This window comes from Rhinolophus hipposideros (assembly GCF_964194185.1).
Source record: "Rhinolophus hipposideros genome assembly, chromosome: 24".
NCBI classification, from domain to species: Eukaryota; Metazoa; Chordata; class Mammalia; order Chiroptera; family Rhinolophidae; genus Rhinolophus; species Rhinolophus hipposideros.
The window spans coordinates 34491179-34513134 of NC_138070.1; positions in this window are offsets into that span (position 1 = coordinate 34491179).

Sequence of the window (21956 nt, forward strand, 5' to 3'; positions counted from 1 at the left end):
GTTTAACTTATCTATTTTCAATTTTGTTTCTTCAATGGTTAGTCCCTTTGTGTCCTATTGAAGACACTGGCCTATTTCAAGTTCATGAAGATATTTTCTTTATTTCCTCTGCAACCCATCTGATATTGATTTCTGTGTATGGTATGATGTAAGTCACACACACACACACACACACAGATATGTACTGTCTGAGTGCAATTCATTGAAAAGACGATTCTTTCTGCACTGCACGGCAGTACTATTTTTATCATAAATCAGGAGATCTTATATGCATGTGTTTTATTCTAAATTTTATGCTCTATTGCATTGGCTAGTTCACCCATTCTTGAGTCAATTGTATGCTGTCTGAATTAATATAGCCTTATAATAATATGGCTTGATAACTGGTAGTGTAAGTCTTTTAGTTTTGTTTGTGTCCTTTGTTTGTGTCATCTTTGCTATTCTTTTGCATTTCTATAAGAATTTTAGAATCAGTCCACTAATTTACACAAATAATGTGGGCATTTTTGTTGGGTCTGCATTGAACCTACAAATTAATTTTGGTTTAAAAACCTGGGTTTGCACACTGTCTGGGCCTCTCTTCCCTCACATAAGCCAGCTTACAGAAAAGGACTCATATATTAGTTTACAGTCCCATAAGGAAAAGAGAGGACTATATTTCAGTGTCTATGAACCCATTAGAATGAACAGACCAAGATCTATGGGACTTGCGCTGCTTTTGCTGGCTTCCACATATTCTCCCCAAACCTACCAATCTCCTTCATTCCCATGCTCTTTCCCCTCCTGCTTTCCACAACATGGAAGAGCAGATGTTGAATCACTCTTGTGTAGTATCAGAGTGGCTCAGCAGGCTTCTCAAAGCCATTCTGAAGGCTTATTTGGAAATACACAATAGTTATTGTCTATTCCTTTATAAAAAGTTTAAGATGAACAGAAAAATAAAACTAGCCCCAGAATTCAGGAGCCAAGTGAGTTGTTATCTTCTCCAGGAATGATGGCTAAAGGACACTTAACTTCCTCTCCTCTCCCTACAAATGATGTGGTTGAGCTCTGTAGCCTGCCTCATGGGTTTGCTATTTTTCTGTTTATCTGTCTTACTTTCTTTGCTGGGGTGGCTGGTCAGATGGTCATGGATCCAAGGAGCTCCTGGACCACCATGGAAGCCATGCAGATGGTAGTTGAAGGGGGTGAAGATGGAGGAAGAGAGAGATGGTCCCTTCTCCTACCTCACAGGCTTTTTCATTCTGGAATGAGTAGCAGAAAGCTCCCACTGCCCTCCCCTTCCCTCAAGAGTTTCTAAACAATTGTGATTTTTTAAAATGATGAGTCAAAAAATCATACTGGCATTTAGCTTTACAGCTGTCAAACAGTTTGTTCCCCTGCGCTCTTCCCAAGATTTCACAAAGGAGTGCCTCAGCAAACTGAGGCCCGATGGAGAGATATCGAAAAAGTTCCTTTGAGGGAAAGGCTCAGCAAACTAAGACCCGATGGAATCATATTGGTTCCTCCCCTTCAATGAATTCCTTGGAGATGTGCGTGTGTGTGAAGGCAAAGTACAAGTTGAAACACAATGGGAACTTTCGGAAAGACAACAAGCAGGCTACATAACACACATATCTTGAGATTAACCATCTTTTACCTCCTTAGAAGTTAGCCAATAAAAGCTATGTGTTGGCCCGATTCTGGTCTCAGTCCTTAAGGCTTGAGTCCCTTGGCCCGCTTGCACTCTACTCTTGACTACTGTCTGTTCTTAGCCTTGTGGTGCCCTTCTCGCTTCCCACAGCTCTTGTCTTACAGGACGCAGTACTGTCAATCCCTACACACTTCCTCGTCCAAGTGGACAGTCAACAGACAGTTCTTTCCTTCAGTAGATAGAAGATTAATTGTCTATACTGCATGGTGCTCAGATCTGCTTCCTGAGGCTCACGACCCTATCATCACCCCCAGATTTTTAGACACATCCCTGTGACCTGAGATAGTCTTACAGCTTCTGTCTTAAATTCTACTCTCACCCTTATGAGCACACAATTGGATGATTATAACTACTCTGGACACCAAATTCACATGCAGAATAATTTGTCTCCAGGAACATCGTACATTTTAAGTAATTAGCCATTTTCATAGCTAGTTTTCACCCTCTGGAACCTTTGTGTGTTTAAAGGAGACTGACAGATCAAAATCAATCTCAATGGAAGAGATGTTTCTTTCTCTTAGAGGCAGTTGGCATCTTTATGGGCACTCGATAGTCATTTTATTCTTCACTATAGAGTTTTTCCTCTAATAGTTTTTACTTACCCTGGCTGACATTGTGACCCCAACCTGGCTGGTCATCTGATCCCCTGTGGAGGGTGAGTGAGTGTGTGTGTGTGTGTGTGTGTGTGTGTGTGTGTGTGTGTGTGATGTGTATGACACATGCGCTGTGTGTATGTGTGATATATGGACAGGGAGCAGAACAGGAGGCAGGGTGAGGCTGTGCCAAGCCCAGGTCTTGTGCCACATCTGTGTGCACTGAATGATTGCTAGAAACACTTTCCCGAGCCCTTTGTCCTTTACCCTTTCTTCCTTTTGCCTTTGTTTCCTTAATAACTGCCTGTACCCTTTGGTCTCTCCTTGTCTCTTTTTTACATCGGCCCCTCTGTTCTGCCTCTTTGTTGAACTGTTTGAATGAAAATTAAGACCTTAGATGAAAAACATATCCATTTTTTTAAGCATCTTGACACCATGCTTTGTTAAGTAGCAATAAGACAGCTTATTAAAATTTCTAAGGAAAAAAAGATGTGTAAAGGAAGGCATGCCTGTGCTTGCAAACATACCATCTAACAAGCACCCATGCCCTCAAACTTGGTAATCTAGTCAGTTATTGCAAAGAACATCCGAATTCTACTGCAACATCAGTATGGTAAGACCCAGCTAATGAAGTTGCTTCCCCAGATGCTATGGCATGCTTGGCAAAAATAGCCTGTTTTGTGCAAGATAAAGAAGCGAAATAGTAGCCTAAATCATCAGTGGTCTGGCCCATCTCCAAATTCACTTCTTGTTATGTATATTCATTATCTGTGTACAGACCAGAGTTTGGGATCCAGGGTCCTGTACTCAGACTGCTCCTGTGACAGGGCCTGGCAGACCCACAGACCCAAGGCCTTGGCTGCTGTCATTCATTCCCTCCTACTGTGTTTCCCCAAAAATAAGACCTAGCCAGACAATTAGTTTTAATGCATCGTTTGGAGCAAAAATTAACATAAGACCCGGTCTTGTTTTACTATAATATATGACAGTGTCTGTAATATGACATGATATGGTATGATATGATGATATGATATGATATGATATGATAATACTGGGTCTTAAATTAATTTTTTTTCCAAAAGACGCATTAGAGATGATTGTCTGACTAGGTCTTATTTTTGGGGAAACAAGGTATGTGTTACAGCCTCAGAGCCTGTGAGCACCCTGAGGGCAAGCACTGTTTCTTGAGCTCTGCTACCATTTGCTCCACTTGTTGAGCATTTGTTAGGCACTACAGCAAGTGTCCAATGTGTGTTATTTCTCATGAGGATCATAGATAAGAAGCAGATGTTACTGGGTACTTTCTAACGTCAAGGACACTGAGAGACTAAGTGAGTTGGCCATGGTGTCTTAGCTAGCAAGTTGAACAGGCAGGGGGCAAATCCAGGTTTACATTATATCAATGGCCATGTCCCAGACCACAAAGCATTGCAGAGCATGAGACTGCAGAGTCCCTCATGGTTATCTTGTTAGGGAATACCATCTCTATGTGCTGTAAATGCTAATTATTAATAAACCTGTACCCACCAATGTAAAAATGGTATGTATCTCTCCATTTTACTTTTCATCCAATCCCAGAGATTTCCCCATGTTGCTTTCTTCTCCCCCTTTAATCTATCACCAACGGATTTCATGTAACCCTCCTTACATCTCCTTTGATTCTAATGAATAAAATAAGCTGCAAAACTGCCATTCTCTGGGGCATTTTCTCAATTTATTGATATTTTGCTTTCTGGCAATTGTCATCAGTTTGGTTCAAATAAACTCATAAAAATTCTCTACAGGTTTGGATGTTGCTTACATTGGCAGTATGGCAACAGGTGGACTCAACTATTCCCTCTGAGTGCCAAGTCAACATTACCCAGGGGCTGAGGAAATATTCATCCCCAGAGCATGGATGACCGGTGTGGGGAAGGCCGGTCCATGCTGGGCCTCTGCATTCTGAATGGGGTGTTCCATCCTGATTCCTTGGGCACACCCATGGAACTAAGTGGTCTAAGGTGCCAGAGCCCGCAGTATCCAGAGGGAAAACAATTTGTTTGTTTTGGGACCAAATGAGAAAGATTTCCATATCCTGGAGGACATTACTGCATCTTTTCTATTACCTTTAGCTCTAGTAATGATGTGTTTGTTTGTTTGTTTCCAAAGAAACCTGCCTTTGGGAAGAAATAGAATTGTAAATGAAGATATGACTGCTACTGGATTTCTACAAGAGAGTAGTAACAGTGTATCCCAGGGGCAAACAGCATATAACAATGTACCCCAGAGGCAAACAACACACCCAGCAGGAGAAACAAGGCAGGGAAAGACACTGTAGGTGCTGTGCTTTGCAGAGGAGTGATAGTGACATCTGTGTAGAGTGACTGAGGTAAGCCAGCATCATGAGTCCGCTATGGCCTCATTTCCAGGCCAGAACTGGACACAGCCTTTAAAAACATTTTCATTTGCCTATAATCTATGTCCTTAGTTGGAAGGAGTTTTTAAAGTGCCAGAACATCTACAATTCTCTAGTTCCCAAAGTAGATAGTTTTCAACCCATCCCCACAGCGACTACCCCCTTTCCCAACCCAAAAAGCAAAAAAATATATATATCTAAGGGTGAGAAGCTGGCTGCGCTTCCTATAGGACACGCAGCTCTTTACCAAGTTCAGAGAGAAGATCTCGTAATGGTTTCAAATAAAGATCAAATAAACCTGTGTGGCTAAGAGGCTGTGAGGAAGAGAATACCTGCTGAGGACAGGTATCTCTTTGTCTACAAAGTATCTTGGTAGTCATCTTGTTGTAGCAAGAGGATAGGTTTTGAACACACCCAAATGCTGCCAAATTTCTGCCCATGGTAATATTAGTTCAGGGGCCCCAAGTGTGTTGATTTCCTTCTCCTTTCAAGGCAGTAAACCAGGATCCATGGAGGTGGTGTTTAGAACTGGTGAGAACTGAGAAGTTTGGGCAAATAAAAGAGTCCATGCTTGCAAGGTGAACAAATCTCTGCTCTTTCCATTCTATGGGGTCTTTCATTCCAGAACAGGCTGAGATTCTCTTCATGGGAGATTTTGGGGTTCAAGGTGGTTGACAGAACACTGCCATTGGGAGGGTTCCTGCTCAGATGAGAGAGGAAGGGGTTGGGGATACAGATAATGAAATGATGGGGAGTAAACCAGGGAAGGATGAAAATAGAACTGAGAGGGAGGAAAATCATGTCTGAGGGAGAGACCACATGAGATAGGGAAAGCAAGAGATAGAGCACATAGAAAAGGAAGAAAAAGAGGGAATAAAATGGTGTTCAGGAAGTGGGGAAGGTGAGGGGCAGAAGAGATCATAAAGGGTATCTCAGTGAGAGAGAGGAACAGAACAGGAGGTCATACAAATAGTAATAATAATAATAATAATAATAATAATAATAATAATAATAATTCCAGGTGGTAGAGATGAAAAAGACAAATGTGAGTTTGCAAAAGGAAAAGGAGGAAGGTGACAGCAGAGGGAAGGGTCAGATTTGAAAGCCAGAAAGGAAAGGCAGACTTCATTTGCTGAACAGGGAGGAGGGCTGGCTGGGACAGAGGGAGTTGCCCTCTCCTATCCCCGATGTCTCCACATTCCTATCAGCCCAGAAACAACATGACTGAGTTAGATGGTCAAGGTGAAAGCAAGTGGGATTTTCCATCCTTGCTGCTCCTGGGCCAGCTCCAACCCTAGGTTTCCAGGATGATGAGAGTAGCACTTTTGGGATGTGTTTGCTCTCACCAGTGCTGTGCTCAGTGCCAGGACCCAGGAGTAATAAAGGAGGCCTAGAAGCGAGGCTGCAGGACCAGAAAGGAGAGGTGGGCTGTTCCAGTATGCACCAGAAGACAATGGGATCGTAGCATTAATCGCAGGAGCACCAGGAATAGGCTTGCAGGCAGGAAGGGGCACAGGACAGGTGGTGAGTCTCTTTTAGTCACCTGCATCACTGCTTGGATGTCAGTCTATCTTCTTGTAGCCTCCTCACTACCCAAGGAAGTCCACATGTGGAATGACATGGACTTTCCAGCTGAGGAACATCCAAAGGTACAGCCCCTGCCTCCCGAAAAAAACCCTGTTCCCAAGAGCCGGGGAGGACAGGAGCCCAGGGAGAAGATGTGTTGGGATGCCAGCTGCTGGCAAGGACAATTTATCCCCAACAAGTAAGAGCTGCTGTTAAAATCACAGAATCATGCATGGAAACTCAGGAGGTCAACTGCCTCCGAATTTGTAGTCAGAAGATCCACATTTAAGTCTAATTTCTGCTTTTCCAGTTCAATGACTTTGATCATGACACAGATCTCGCTGAGCCTCAGTGTTTTCACCTACAAACTGAGGATGATGCTGTTCTCCCTGCAGGCATGTCATGATTGTTTGAGCTGATGCATGTTCGGGTCAACTGAGACTCCTGGCACAGTGGGTGTTGTTATACAAAAGCTTTGGTCACACTGTCCGTAACGATCATGTGGTCATTTGATAAATATGAAGGCAATGTCAGCTCAGATAGTCAGGAGGAAGTGACTCTTTCATTAAGAAGCATTATTCTGGATTAACCTGTTTTATATGTAGTCCCCACAAGCACACCTCTACTCATGGTCTGAACCTCAGTGAACACTATTCATTGGAGTCTTCCTAAAGGAGACCCCAGTAGAAGAGAGGGGTGCACGGCCATAAAGCCATTCCTTCAGTAAGGCTCCTCCCATAGGAGCAGAAGAATGGTCCCTCCAGCTGGATGTCTCTCCTCTTCCCTTCCCTTGAGTGATTCAGAAAGTGTACTCAATAGAACTAACAGAAATCAGTGGATTAAAAGAAGTGGTGTCAGCCCCACAGCTTTATTGTTTTGTAGGTGACAATGGCACCTCCAGATCCCAAAGGACAATTCCCAAAATAACCCATGTCATTCTCAGAAAAATCACAGATATCTGCCCTCCCTCCTTAGCTGATCCCTGTCACCTGCCTCCAATGTAGAACAGGCAAAGAGCTCCTCAGCCAGGAGCACAGGGAGCCTTTCCCAGAGCAGGTTCTCACTTTCTCAGCCACTATCCCATCTTCAGTAAGGCTTTTTTGAGCCATGGCTCTTCCCTCATTCTTGGAGAATGAAGACTTGCTTAGTTCATAGCTATTTCAGGACTGTTTTTGGTTTATGGGCCTGGAGTACCTGGCAGCCAAATAAAGATGACCGCTAAGCAAAACCTCTTATTTATTATCTTTAGCAACTAAATTCAGTAAAGGTTGGAGTGAGGCTGAGCCTTAAGGAATAACTTCATCCAGAACTTTAATGCCACCAAGATCTTCCACACCTTTTGGTTGTACTCCTGAAAATTGGGGTTGTGCTGTCAGACAAACATCTTCCATACAGCTGAACACAGGCTGCTGGGCATTTCTCAGGCTCAGAGAGAATAAGTGAATCTGGCTCTCCTGCATCTCAAAACATCTAGGAAATATCTAGAAAAAGTTTTCAGTAGACTTGGATGGAGCATTGGGCCTGCCCTGGACAGAAGCTCCACTCAAGCCACATGTTTGGGGAGTGAGGGAGAGGTTCCCCCAAAAGTACCTCAAACTAAGTGTGTCATAAGCTGAGTTCTGATTCCACCTTTCCCAGAAACCTGCCTTTTCCACTGCTCAAGTAGGATCAATGCTATCAATTCCATTCAATATCAGCAGCCAGAAGCCTAGGGCTCACCCTTGAATCCTTCTCCCTTATCCTATATCTGATCCGTCACCAGCTTCTTTATTTCTTAAACTTCTCTGAATGCTGTATATTTCTCAATATCTCCAGTACAATTACAAGTCCAATTTAGGACAATTTCCTGCTTGACTTGGAGAAGATGCCCTTGTGATATAATGGTCAGCATCTCTGTTTGCAGGAGAGTTACCATCTAAGATGTTTGCCATGCTACCCACTGTATTAGTTTTCTACAGCTGCTGTAACATGTTACCACAAACAGAATGGCTTCAAACAATACAAATTGTCCTACAGTTATATAGTCAGAAATATGACATGGGTCTCATTGGGTTACAGTCAAGATGTCAGTAAGGCTGCCTTCCTTTCTGGTGGCTCTGGGGTTGTTGGCAGAAATTTGTTCAGTGTTGTAGATCTGAGGTCCCTGTTCCCTTAGTGACTGTCTACTGCGGATCATTCCAACTCTTAGAGGCTACCTGAATACCTTGGCTTATGGCCTCTTCCTGCTTTTCCAAAGCCAGCAATGGCAGGTTGAGTCCCTTTCATCCAGGGTCATCAATCTAAATTGACTCTGAGGAGATGTCCACAACTATGTAAGATTAAATCTTTGTCAGTAGGGCTCATATCCTACTTCAGGTTGCTCTCTAGAAGAGCTTTCTCTAAGGTGAACAAAGTACAGAACAACTTCCTTCTAAGGACTTTGAGAACCCAGGATCATAGGAGGGTAGACCAGTTATCTTGTAAATGTACCTCCAGTTTCTTGATGTGACACGTGTTGACTAGCTGTTCACCAAACTGATGCTTCATCCTTTTTGACACAAAGCAAAACTGCACTCCCATTTTCCCTTGAAATACCCTATAGACATGCAGCTGAGTCTTGGCCAATAGAATATTGGCAACAGAAACCAAATTGGCTCACACACTTGTGGGGGTTTAGTGAATCCAAAGTCTGATGGGGGAGACTGGCAGGCTAGATACTCAGGAAAGAATTGATGTTGAACTTCAAGTTCAAAAGCCTCTGCTGCAGAATTCCCTCTTGGTTGGAGGAGGTCAGTGTTTATTCTAGTCAGGCCTTCAACTGATTGAATAAGGCTCACTCACGCTATGGGGGATTATCTTCTTTATTCAACATCCATTGATTTAAATGTTAATTTCATCTGAAAAGAATAACTTCACAGAAATATCCAGAATAATGCTTTACTAAAATCTGGGCACCGTGACCCAGCCTAGTTAACACATAAAATTAACCATCGTAAGTTCAAATCTTGTCAATTTGGCACCCATATTCATGTCTGTAAACCATGTTAATCTCCAAAAAGAGACAATAGTGAGGACATAATTCAGCCTAACATGATACAACTACTTTGAATACAAACAAAATTGCATTAGTCTTTTCCCCAGAAGAAGATGCAAAGTCTTTGGGTGATGTTTACTCTTCCTGATACTCCATAACATAAATATATGATGTAAAATTAACAATACTTAAATACCATGAAATAAGTCAATACATCTGTCACATGATAAAGGGATAAGAGAGGAAAGAAGACAAAGATCTTATACTCATACACAAAACTCTTCTGCCCCTTCTTCCATTGTTGTATCTCTCTGACCCACTCTTCTGCCGTCTTCTTCCACTTTCACGTGGTTATGTTGTGCTGTCACCTGGATAATCTAAAATAATTCCTCACTTTAAGGTTTTTAGTAGTAGTTGCACCTGCAATGTCCCATCTAAAACAAGATATTCACCGGTTCTGGGGATTAGGGCATGGCCTCATTGGGGGCCATTGTTCTGCCTACTATCTCTACCTTGCAGGAAATCTTCACTGGCACATCTTTGTTCCTAGGACACAAAAAGTTTGTCTTTTTGAGTGGCTTGAGCAACCCCAAGAGATTCACTGCAATTGTGCCTTCTGTGAGTTTCACTACCCGGGCCACCAGGAAAGGTCCAGGGCTGCTGTCTTCTTCTGGGTTTGGAACCAAATCTTGTGATCAGGGATGGTAAAGCCCTCATAACTGGGGGTATCTGACTTTATGATCAAGAAAAAACAGGGATTTTAAAACTAGGCTGCTCCTAGTATGCAGTAAAAACAGTGGATTTTCAGGGATACAAATCTATATCCTGTAAAGCACTGAGCAGGAGGTAAGGCAGGAGGAACTGAGGGGGCTGGAAGGGGCTGTGCATGAGACTGTGGGGGCGGGGCATGGTGAGCTTCATGGATGCTTAGAAACCATGTGTGGAACCCCAGCCCCCTCAAATGGTCTAATGATGCTAAGGTCTTTGCTGAGGAGGTGCTACCTGAGTCTTCAGCAATCCATTGCTGTCAGTGGCTTAGTGTGTGCCCTAAACAAAAATTGCCTGGTACAAATTCGTATTCTCTAGCTGAGGGCTTTGGGCAAATGAATTAACCTCTGTGTGTCTCACTTTCCTCACCTATAGAAGGACTGTTGTAAGCGATGTATTTAATGTGTGTGAATCATTGAAAAGAGTATGTGGAACAGAGTAAGCCCCATTTAAATCTGTGCTGTTATTATCCAATGAGACTGTGGAAGAAAGATCCACATTGGAGTGAATGGTGGTGGAAACAACAGAGGATTTAAAATTAGAAGGATCTGGATTTAGACACTAGCCTCAAAATTTACCACCATGAGAGCATGGCAAACTTACTTTTTTTCTGACTATTTGCACCCGTAAAACGTGGATAATTTTAGGAGGCTTAGACATAACATGCTAAAAGTATTCAGTATACCACATGGCACATACTGGACACTCCATAAATAGCAACTTTTGTTAAAAGCCATGAAGTCTGCCCCTGAGTTACTTCAGCACAGAAGGGAAGGACTTAATTAATACCGTGTTTCCGTACAAATAAGACCTAGCCAGACAATCAGCTGTAATGTGTCTTTTGGAACAAAAATTAATATAAGAACCAGTATTATATTATAATGTTAATTATATTATGTTATATTAATTATATTATATTAATGACCTGGTCTTATATTACGTTAAAATAAGACCAGGTCTTATATTAATTTTTGCCCCAAAAGACACATTAGAGCTAATTGTCTGGCTAGGTCTTATTTTCAGGGAAACACGGTACTAACTACAAAGCAGAAATACCAAGTATCCCAAGAACAAGAGAGCTTCAGCTCTAAGGCTGTCTCGGGAGTGAGGGTGTGAGCACATGCTCTGAGATGAGCTGATTGAGTTTCACCTCTTAGAGACAGTGAGTACATGGTCAGGCTTGGCAGGTGCACAGTGCCTGTGCTGTCATGTCCATCCAGGGCCCCCAGCAGCCATCAACATTCCTCTCAGCCTAATCCTGACTCATGACAAAGCCACTGACTCTCACCCCACTTCTATTCTGACTCTCACCCCACTTCTTTTCTCTAGACCCACTAATCATTTGGGGCTAGATCCAGAATAAAACTAAGTTTTCCTTTTTTAGTTGGATGTGAATCTGCATTCAAGAAGCATTCCAGCTGAAGACACAATGTGGGCAAAGCTGTGGTCCTGGGTGACAGGTTGGTCACGGGGAGACCCAGTGATGTGATTGCCCTGGAATGAGTAACATAAGAAGGTTGTAGCAGGAGGGTAGTTAGGGTGAAGGGGATCATAATAATACTTAAAATTATGTATAATGTTTACTTTGTATTTGTTACATAACTAGCACTAACCTAAGTGCTTCATATGTTATGCTTCTTGTAATTCTCACAACTTTATGAGTGTATTCTATGACAGGTCATTTCATAGATGGGAACCTTGCACAAATAAGAAATCTGCTCAGGGTTGATGGCTAGTAAATGTAGATCTGGGATCCAACCCTTGGTAGTATTGTTTCAGAACCTGCACCTCAGCCCCTGTCCCAGGCTGCATCTAGACTGGGGCAGGTCATGGAAGACCTTGAATAATGGAATTTATTCTGTAAGCAACAGGGAATCATAAGAGAGGCGATCTAGTCAGTACTGTGCTTCAGGCATCAGTGCGTGGGTGAGCCAGGTAAGTTTGGAGACAGGGAAACTTGTCAAGGAAGGAGGAAGATGAACAGTAAATGGAAGGGGTGAATGCATGGTGTGTGTGTGTGTGTGTGTGTGTGTGTGTGTGTGTGTGTGTAGGGGGAAGTGATATTCGATAACTGCGGGTGAGCTTCAAGCTATGAGTCCCATTAGTGAAAAACCAGGCCAAGGTTTAGAAAAGCATTGGGATGATCAATTTTGGCATAAGGGCTCAAATTGGGTGGCTAAATTGGCTACTCTCAGAGAGTCAGTATATGGAGGAATGCCTCGTCATGGAAGGAGAGGGAACAAAGTACAGCTATGGAAGTTATCTGCAGTGTCTTTTTTCATGTACAAATATGTTTTTATCAGCTGTATGAAAAAAATATATCACAAAGAAATTAGGTGAACACAGGGGAAGACTGACAGCAGTGTTCTAGGTAGCAGAGTGTCCATGAGCTTTAGGATGATCTACTTCCCAGCATCAATTATTCTGTGCTGATGGTCACTCTGGACAATTCCAGAATTTTGGGAATTTCCAGCATCAAGACCATGTCAGCGAGAGTGTCACAAGGCAGAGAAAGACTGGAGGTCACATGAACAGCCTTCATTTTGTGAGAAGAAAAATTTCAACATATTCTTCCCAAAGAGATTTTCTCTTTTGTAAAAGTGTACATAAAGTATAAAGCATTATTTTTTCCTGTAGTAACACATTCCTATCTGGCCTAACTCCCTTCTGCTATAATCTCGTAATGATGTGATACAGAGAAAAGAGAAGAATAGGCCAAGTCAAAGGATTTTTCAGTTATGTGATTTCCTACTTAAATTCAGTCAAAATATAGATTTTTCATTTGTAAAAGTAGGGCCAGAACTTACCTTTCAGTGTTGGAAGATAAAATCCTAGTTTCTGGCTGAGAAATAATTTAGAAAGAGATCACTGCACAAGTTTGATTGTTGTTGGTGCTGGCCCTGTTGCCTTTAGAAGACACTGTTCTTAATTAAAAGAATAGTCCTTCATTTTTTGAAGCTTACATAGGAAATGCTCCCTCAGTTTTCTCTCACAAGCTCAGTAATCTGAGCTTTCTGCTACAGATTCTTTTCCCCAAACTAAGAATCTTCACTTCAGAATTAGAGATTGATCTTGAACAGCATGATCTCCCAAGTGCCTGAATGCACTGAAAGTGGTTGCCAAGGGCAACCCCAATGAGGAAAGCCTGTTGGAGACCTAACTAAGCAAGGCACCACCACCATCTCTTCTGATTCCATCAGCACGGAAAGAGCATTGCTAGTCCTCCACTATGAAAGGTGGGACCGAGGGTCATTTTGTCATCATTCAGCCTTAGGTTTTTACCCTTGCAATATTTGCTTGTGTGGATGTCCAGATCAAAGTTCTGATATGTGGTGGTCTTCACCATTATTGTTAGCAGCAGTGGCTGCAGATATTCATTAATACTCTATTATCTGTCCGAGATGCCAGCGGTGATTCTCTAGCCTGGTAGTTAAAGTACACATCTTATATGTCACACTTGATCGATTGACTCAAAACAACCATGGCTATATTACTGGCAATAATATTTCTTAAAAGCTCCCCCTGGTGATCCTAACTTGCAGTCATAACTGAAAGTTATCCCACTAGACTCTTCAAGGAATACAAACAAAAAATAAGATACAAGTATTGCTCACAATAAATTTGCCACCCAACTGAGGAAAACCGAGCTTATGCACACAGGATAATTAGGCACCTGTGGCAGCAGATGCCAAATATCAAATGCTGACCCTTAAATAATAGACACAGTAAGGTTTCGTTGGCCGATGAGTTCATGCAGGAGATGAAGGAGGCTTCATGGAAGAAGAGAGATTGTGCTGGTGGTGGGAGCAGGGGTAGGACTTAGCTAAATAGCAGGGTCAATTTTGGTAACAATGTGCATGAATATGTGAAGGCAGAAACAAAAGGCTTTAGTGAGGAAATGACCCACATGACACCTGTGGAGTGGAGGGAAAAAGGCATTAAGTGACTAGATTGCTTGCTCTTTTCCAGATCTCAAGAGATGGGAGTATCTCAGTTCACTCACTTCTGCCCATGGCCTTTTCCAGGAAGACTGAGGGCATTTACCAATGTCCTACCCTCCCACTTTCAGAAGAGGGAGAGCAAAGAAAGGATAGGGAAAGGGTAGAGCTCTAAAGTTTCGGACCAGCACCTGGATCTGAACTGAGCGGACCAGAGTTACATAGTAGTTTTTTTCCTCTTGTTGTTGTGCCCTGTATAGTTTCTCTATCAGTTTCTCTTTTATTCTTCATTAGCAATTAAGGAAGGATATTTCTGAAAGTCTCAGTGTATTGCAGCTGTGCTAGTGGAAACCAAAGACAGGAGGGTTTGTTTATAACTGATAACATACACAATGATGAGCATATTCTTGGGGGCCAACAAGCTGGTGGATGCAGAAATCAACACAACAGAATTCCAGGATGAAGGGGATCTGAAGAGGGTGAGACACTGAGTGGTGCAACTTAGCCCAATGTCTTTGGTACTCTTCCATGTCACACCTTGTAGGAAATGAGGTTTTGCTTAAATTCTAGCAGTACTTCTCAAAATTCAGAATGTACCAGAATCACCTGGAGGGCTTGTTAATCCACAGACTAATGGGACCCATGTCAAGGTGTTTTATTTAGTGGGTCTGAGGTGAGACCTGAGAATTTGCATTTCTATCAATGTTCCTAGATGATGTTGGTACTGACGGTTTGGGGACCACTTGAGAATTGAAGAAAATATTGTTTCCATATTTCAGTGTATAGGGAGTCAGTCAGTGTAGCAGGGGGAGGCCTTCTAATGAGGGAAGAGAGAAAGGTGAGGTCGCAGAGGTGGGCTAACAGACTAACGGGGATTTGAATCCTGACTCTGCCACTTCCCTCACCCACCTGGCCTCCACCCCCAGCTCTATGCCATCCACCTGGTCCCTTATCTTCCTGGACCCTCATCTTCCTAGTTCTGTGAAACAGGAATAATGAAACCTGTCTGGCCAATTCATGGGCTTTTGTGAGTTATTGTGAGATAATATCATGGAAAGCTTTTGTAAGCAAACAGCTGCTGTTAAATCACTTCAAAACTTCACTGCTCTCTGCTCTCCACCCTGACCCTCTTCCCTTGCTGGAGATGGCAGATGGTGAACAGGACAAAGCTCCACTCTTGAGGAAGCACCAGTTGTGCCCAGAAGTTGCTAAGCTGCATCTTGAATCCCAGAGCATGCTCAGTCTTAAATCATTTCACAGCGTGGGCAGTTCCGTGCTCTTTAGATTCAGCAGGGGCTCCTATTCCAAATCTGGTCCCAGCAGTCCCTCTTGATGTTAGAGAGTGTCATATTAAGGTTGTGGCATCTGGAGAGTCCTTCGGCCAAGCTCCAGGACAGCTGGATTAACAGGGGGCTTATGAGAGACAAAGCTAGGCATTGCTCCCACAGCAGCAGAACCAATCCTGAACTGCAAAATGTTTCTCCCAGGGTAGCCAGCCCAAGAAAAATAATAAGCTTATTTGAAAACCCTGATTAAATTGATAGAAGACTTAGTTGAGGGCAGGAGCTAGTTAGTATTTATTGAATAGCTACTGTGGGCCAAAAACCAATCTAGGATATTTTACATACATTGATCTCACTTAATTCTCACAGCATTCTGTAAACTTGAAAGTTATACTCGTGTTAGAGAATACTGGGGTACAGTGAGTTTAAGTAACTTGCCCAGGATGGCACAGTGGGTAGTGGAGACAGAAGAATTTATGATGAAAGGGACAAACATGAACATTAGGGCCCCTCCAAGTCTGACTTTCTCCTTAACCTTCTCCTTCACCATACTTCCCTCACATGCTGAGGGGTTGGTGCTGCCAAGGGCATCATGGGAAGTTGGAATCCACTCCCTTTAGTTTTTATTTAGTAGTATATATTTATGTAGTTTGCAGCTATCTAAGTGTTCAGTTAAGAGGTACATGTCTAATACAAATGATAAATAAACCCTTGGATTTAAAGAGGAGTGGAACATATGAACACATTGGAGAAAAAGCATAAAGTTCTTTTTGACTTGACTAGAAATGTCGCTATCAACAAAGACAACAGAAAACAATACATTGCTAAACAAAGATATCCATGACAAAATGGTTGGTGTGCACCATCAACCCACATGTCACTGAAGACTACTCGGTGTGCAGGAGAGCTGGTGTTCATGTGCCACAGAAAAGTGAGAGAGACTTCCCCTAATCTGACAATAATGCTAACATGGTACACAATGTTAGTAGTACTGAGTTCTTTAAACTTTAAAAATCAATCAATCAATCAATCAACCATGCTAGAGGAAGGACTGGATTATCCTTCTGTCCTTGTTATAGAAAATTATGTCACGAAATCATCATGACATATTAAATAGTATTCAGCCAAACCCCCACAGAAATGTAGTAAAAAAGGAATTATAGAAGCATGTCAGACATTTGATTAATTTAAGCAGTATGTTATTTTTCTAGATTTTGTGTGATTTCTTGGTCAGTTTTTTTAAATTGGTAGTATGTTGTAATTTATCATTCTAGAAACGCTTACTATTATAAAACAGCTTTTGTATTTATAATATTGGTTTCTCTTTTTTTGTAAAAAATCCTTTCGCTTGTTACATAAGCTTCAGGTCTAAGACTCCTGGACCCACCCAGTGGGACACCTACTGTTTTCCCCTGGGTGAAGGTGGGAGGCAGTATTGTGCAGCCAGCCAGATTAGGCCTTTTTGGATGCCTTCTCATCTCCACTTTCTTTCATTTTCCTTTGTTGCTACCATGTTTCTCTGAAAATAAAACCGTGTCTTATATTAATTTTTGCTCCAAAAGTTGTAGTACGGCATATTTTCAGGGGGTGTCTTATTTTTTCATGTACAACAATCTGTATTTATTCAAATACAGTCATGTCATCTGGAACATCGTCATAACGTACTAAATGCATCCATTTGGCTGATGATCTTAACTGGGGCTTATTACTGGCGTAGGTCTTATTGTTGGGGAAATACGGTAGGATCCCTGGCAAGTTCTCATTGGCCCCTTGTAGCTTCCTCATGGAATTTTCTGTGGTCTCTTTTATAGCATTCAGGGCAGTCTAGCTGTATTAAAGTTACTTGTTTACATTTGTGTGTCTCCAAATAGACCATGAATTCCTTATAGGCAGGGATTGTGTCTTGCTCACTTTACTGTCCTCAAAACCTAGACTGGTTCTTGACACCTAATAGGCACCCAATCTATGTGGATCTCATCGATTTAAATTAATTTGGGGGTGGTGTCTAGAACTACATAATATTAAATATTTGTCAGTAGGGCTTATACCGTAGTTCAGATTGAACCCTAGAAGAGCTTTCTGCAGGGTGAACAAAGTACAGAGCAAATTTTTTCTAAGGACTTTGAGAACACAAGATCACAGGAGGATAGGCCAGTTGTTTTATATCTTGTGACTGTATATATATATATATATATATATATATATATATATATATATATATATATGAAGTAATACATAGATAACATCTCTTAAAATCCATATACATTTTTTTGGATATGTATATCCAAAGATATATATATGTATCCAAAAAAAGTATATGGATTTTAAGAGATGTTATCTATGTATTACTTTGCAAAGTTGAATTGAATTAGGGTAGCAATGGTAGTATGGGGTAGTATTAGGGTAGTATGATGTTTGCTCAAAAGATGGCATTAATCAGATGAATGCTAGCATCACCATGTGAGAGGCAGGGCAGTCAAATAAAATGGCGGAAGCACAGTTGCCTTCGGAGGAGCACAGGACCTTTTTGAAGTGGTAATTGAAATTTGAGAACATTGTGGAAGTACAACAACGGAGGTGTGAGTATGCAACAGATTCTCCAACACGCCTAACAATTGCATGCATTTGTGATAAGTTTGTGACACATGTTACTGTGTGTGAGGCGCACAAGGCAAGATCTGGGAGGTCTTGCACAGCAACAAATCCTGCTTCTTCGGCTATGGTGTTGGAACAGTTTAGATGCTCACCACAGAAGTCTACCAAACAATGCGCATGTGAGACAGGAGTTAGCAGAACAAGGATATGATGAATTCTTAAAACAGCAAAAGGGAAAGTTTTCATCCCAACATTATTACATGCATTGAATGAAGACGACCCTGATTGAAGGGTGCATTATAGTAAGTGGTTCCAAAACATGGCATGAGAAGATGAGGAGTTTGTGGGGAAAATGGTTTGGTCTGATGAAGCACAGTTTAAACTGAACAAAACAGTGTTCAGTTTAATTGTGCGTATTGGGCTCCAGAAAGTCCACATATTCATGTGGATAAAGAAATCAATTTACAGGGCCTGTTGTGGACTGTCATTAAAGGGACTAATTGGACCATTCTTTTTTGAAGGTACCATTACTGGTCAAGTGTACCTAGACATACTATGCACATCCGTTTTACTTGCAATTCGTACACTTTTTGGGAATGATTGATTTTACTTTCAACAAGATGGAGCTGTACTGCACTTCCACCAAGACATGAGAGTTTACCATGATGAGAATTTTCCAGGACAATGGATAGGACAAAGAGATACAGTTGAATTTCCCCCATCTTCTGCTGACTTAACATCCCTTGACTACTACCTTTGGGGAACCTTAAAGGATGTGTTGTACCACAGAAAACTGACTACACTGGAGGTACTTCAGGAAGAAATTGAAATGGCATGAACAGTGATACAAGTGGACACTTTGGTCAATGTTGCTCAAGTACTAGTTCACCATAATCAGAAGTGTCTTCACAATGATGGTAACCACTTTGAGCATCTCTTGCAATTGCAGAAGTCAAACGTGATTTGTATTCATCATTTTTTTATTGGTGTATGCTGAGTATTACAATTTTAACACAGTTTTTTCCTTTCTTAAAATGTGTACACCTTTTTGGCACTCTCTATACACAAGGTCAGACAATTAAGTTCATGAACTTATCCTAGAAAAAGTGCTACATTCCTCATTGCTGAATATCACTATGGTCACCTTTGAAGTACTCCCCTTGGTGACACCAGTGCCTAATCCACCCTTCAAAGCAATTTTGGAATTCTTTCTTGAATGGCTATCAGAGCTGTTGTATTACCTTTGATGTCCAAAGAAGTCACTGGGGCTAGATCAGGTGAGTAGGGAGGGTGTTCCAAAACAGTTATTTGTTTACTGGCTAAAAACTGTGTTAGAGACAGTGCCCTGTGAACTGGTGCATTGTCGTGATGCAAGAGCCATGAATTGTTGGCGAAAAGTTTAGGTCGTTTTCATCTAACTTTTTCAAGCAGCCTTTTCAGCACTTCCAAATAGTAAATTTGGTTAACTGTTTGTCCAGTTTGTACATATTCATAATGAATGATCCATCTGATATCAAAAAAGTTTAGCAACATTATTTTGAGTCTTGATTTGGACTAACAGAACATTTTGATCATGGAAAATTGGCTGACTTCCATTGTGCATTTTGATCCTTTGTTTCAGCATCGTATTGATACACCCATGTTTCATCACCAGTGATAGCACGGCCCAAAACATCGCCTTGGCTTTCCAAAAGATCTTGGCAAACTTCAATTCTCCTTTGCTTTTGTTCATCCGTGAGCTACTTCGGAACCATTTTTGCACACACGTTTCTCAGGCCAAGATTTTCAGTTAAGATTTTCCTGTTTCTCTATTGATGTTTACTTGGTCTGCTATGTATTTCAGTCAGCCCACAATTTTGATACACAATTCGACAAATGTTTGCAGTGTTTTCATTAGTTCTGCTTGTTACTGGCCGCCCTGACCTCTCTTCATCAGTGACGCATTCTCTCCCCTCAGAAAAATGTTTAATCCATTTGTACACTGCCATTTTCTTCACGGCATTATCCCCATAAACTTGGACTAACGTGTCCCTGATTTCATTTCCACTCTTGACAAGTTTAACAAGAAATTGAATGTTTGTTTGTTGCTCTAATTCAAGCTCAGTCATTCTTGTTATGGCACACAAAAACATGTAACAACAATAATGAATGCCACTCAGCAAGACACCACCACACATCTACATGAACACAGCTGTGAGACACTGATATACCAAGGTAATGAAACCTTACTGAGCTGTTTGTACAGTGCTGCCAACGTAAGTACACGGTGGCGAGTTCGCAAACTTAATTGTCAGGCTTCATTTATTAAAATTATAGTTGACATTCAAAATTATTTTATGTTACTTTCATATGTACAGTGCAGTGGTTAGGCATTTATGTAATTTATGAAGTGATTCCCTCCGATATGTCTAGTGCCCATCTGACACCATACATAGTTTTTACAACATTATTGACTATATTTTCCGTACTGTATTTCACATCCCCATAACTATATTTTGACTACAAATTTCTGCTTCCTAATCCCTTCACTTTTCTCACTCAGCCCACCAAATATCCTCTTCCGTCTGGCAACCATCAGTTTGTTTTATGTATCATGACTATTTCTATTTTGTTTGTTTGTTTATTCTCTTCTTTAGATTCCACATATAAGTGTGATCATATGGTATTTGTCTTTCTTAGTCTGACTAATTTCACTTAGCATTACATCCTCTGGGTCTATCCATGCTGTTGAAAATGGTAAGATTTCATCCTATTTTATGGTAGAGTAATACTCCATTGTATAATTGTACCACAATTTCTTTATCCAATCATCTATTTTTAGACATTTTTGTTTTTTCCATACCTTGGCTATTGTGAATAGTGCAGCAGAAAACATAGGGCTATATATATACTTTTGAATGTTTTTAATTTCTTTGGATAAATAACCAGGAGTGAAGTTGCTGGGTCATAAGGTAGTCATGTTTTTAATTTTTTGAGGAACCTCCATACTGCTTTCCACAGTGGCTGCACCAATTTGCAATCTCAGTAACAGTGCATGAGAATTCACTTTTCTCCACATCCTCACAATGCTTGTCATTTGTTGATTTACTGATTATAGCCATTCTGACAGGAATGAGGTGGTATCTCTTTGTGGTTTTAATTTACATTTCTCTGATGATTAGTGATGTTGAGCATCTTTTCATAAGTATATTGGCTGTCTGTATGTCCTCTTTGGAGATATGTCTGTTCAGGTCCACTGCCCATTTTTAAGTTGAAGTGTGTGTGTGTGTGTGTGTGTGTGTGTGTGTGTGTGTTGAGTTGTATGTTTTTAAAATTAATTTTGGATATTAATCCCTTATCAGATGTATCATTGGCAAAAATCTTCTCCCATTTAGTAGGGTGTCTTTTCATTTTGTTGATGGCTTCCTTCGCTGGGAAAAAAATTTTAGTTTGATATAGTCCTATTTTCTTATATTTTTTCTCTTACCCAAAGAGATATATCAACAAAAATATTACTAAAGGTAATGTCTGAAACTTTACTTCCTATATTTTCTTCTAGGAGTTTTATGGTGTCTAGATTTACATAAAGTCTTTAATTCATTTTGAGTTTATTTTAGCATATTGAGTAAGAAGGTGGTCCAATAGTTTAGTGGTTACCAGAGGGTAAGTGGGGAGGGAGTGGGTAGATGAGGGTAAAAGGGATTAAATATATGTGATGGAAAGAGAACTGACTCTGGGTGGTGAACACACAATGTGATATATAGATGATATAATACAGAATTGTACACCTGAAACTTGTAACTTTACTAACAATCGTCACCCCAATATACTTTAATTTTTTAAAAAAAGGCAGTCCAGTTTCATTTTTTTGCACGTATCTGTCCTGTTTTCCCAGCATCATTTATGAGACTGTATTTACCCCAGTTTAAATTCTTGCTTCCTTTGTCATAGATTAAACGACCACATGTGCATAGATTTATCTTTGGGCTCTCTATTCTCTTCCATTGATCTTTGTGCCTGTTTTTATGCTAATACCATGTTTTTTGATTACTATGTCTTTGTAGTATAATTTGATATCAGGCAGCACGATACCTCCAGCTTTGTTCTTCCTCAGGATTGTCATTGCTATTTGG